The 1508-nt window shown below is 41.6% G+C and overlaps 1 non-coding gene across 1 annotated transcript; it reads right to left on the reverse strand.

Moving 5' to 3' along the window:
* Positions 1-783: 783 nt before the first annotated feature.
* Trnal-uaa (transfer RNA leucine (anticodon UAA)) lies at positions 784-866 on the reverse strand. Its single transcript has one exon. It is a non-coding gene; the product is annotated as a tRNA-Leu (tRNA).
* Positions 867-1508: the final 642 nt, after the last annotated feature.

Consider the following 1508-nt stretch of genomic DNA (forward strand, 5'->3'; position numbering starts at 1 on the left):
CCTTGTCGCGGTGAAGTGCCTGTGTTCTCCATTGACCAGGAGAGCTATGCTGGAGGGGGAGAAATCTTCAGGCAGATCTTAGCAGGCCAGACAGTTCGAAGGGTAGGAGACAGACCTTAACCATTAGAGCAGTAAGCCTCAATGACAATAAATCGAACGGACTCTACTGCGATTTTTTAACCTCAAGAGGACATCTCCCCTAGCAGTCCAGTACTGAAAAGTGGCAGAAATAGCCCGAAACCAGTACTGGTCTGTTGGTCCCATCGCTAGAAGGTGGTAGGGGTCCGATCCCCATGCTCGCAATTTATCGGATGCAGTTCTGCATCGTTGATCAACTAGAGATGTCTTCTTGGGATTAAAAAAATCGCAGTAGAGTCCGTTCGAACGGACATCCATGTTGAAGTGGCTACGAATATTGCTTTTTATATAAATTCAATTTCTAATAAAACACAGGCATGAAATAGCCAAAGAAGTTGAGCTTTGTGACTCAAACTGTCTGCCAAGGCAACACAAAAAACTTCTTCCATCTACATAATCATTTCTATAACTTTACATCGATATAATAACAAATCCCTGCATTAAAGGCGACGAGCTTATAAAATCGTTAGCGCGCTGGCATTCGTTCCGGAATTAAATTGTACGTTCTTAGTTCAATTTCCACCGAAATCAGCCATGTCTCAAACAGATTGCCTATGTCTGATCTAAATGAAATGAATAAAAAAATATATATGTGGACGTTTTACAATTCGAGAAACTAAAAGAAAAAAAAATACACCGTACATCTAGCACGAGTGGGGTTCGAACCCACGCGGACACTTGTCCATTGGAACTTAAGTCCAACGCCTTAACCACTCGGCCATCGTGCTACTGACAGGAATGGCTGCTTGTAAAATACTTTTATTATATGATGTTTCTTTGTTAATTTTATTCGCTTATCAAAGGTCACTGATATCAGTTTACTCGTAAAATGTTGTTGAACAAGTCAACACAAGATAACATCTCTGAGAGCTGACGTCATGTGACGCTTTACTGAAAGCTCATTTCGGTTGAATTTACAATTCAAGTTAAGAAAAGTTATGAAAAGCATGAACGATTCAAGTAAGGAAAAGCATGAACGTCACAGAATCTACTTCCCCCTCTCTCTCTCTCTCACTCGGAATTTTTTTGAATTAATGCATAAATATGAGACAAATTATATTGACACATATTATTTGTATGTTTATAATGTGCAGGCGTGGCTGTGTGGCAAGAAGTTAGTATCCCTTCCACATGGTTCTGGGTTCAGTCCCACTGCGAGGCACCTCGGATAAGTTCCTTATAGCCAAAGCCTTATGAGTGGATTTGCTGGACGGAAACTGAAAGAAGCTCGTTGAACGTGTGTGTGTGTGTGTGTGTGTGTGTGTGTGTGTATGCGTGTGGTTTTGTGTCTGTATTTGTACTCCACCACCGCTTGACAACCGGTGTTGGTGTTTACGTCCCCGCAACTTACCTGTGCCACGCTTATGAAA

The sequence above is a fragment of the Octopus bimaculoides genome, chromosome 3 (genome assembly GCF_001194135.2).
Source record: "Octopus bimaculoides isolate UCB-OBI-ISO-001 chromosome 3, ASM119413v2, whole genome shotgun sequence".
Classification (NCBI taxonomy): domain Eukaryota; kingdom Metazoa; phylum Mollusca; class Cephalopoda; order Octopoda; family Octopodidae; genus Octopus; species Octopus bimaculoides.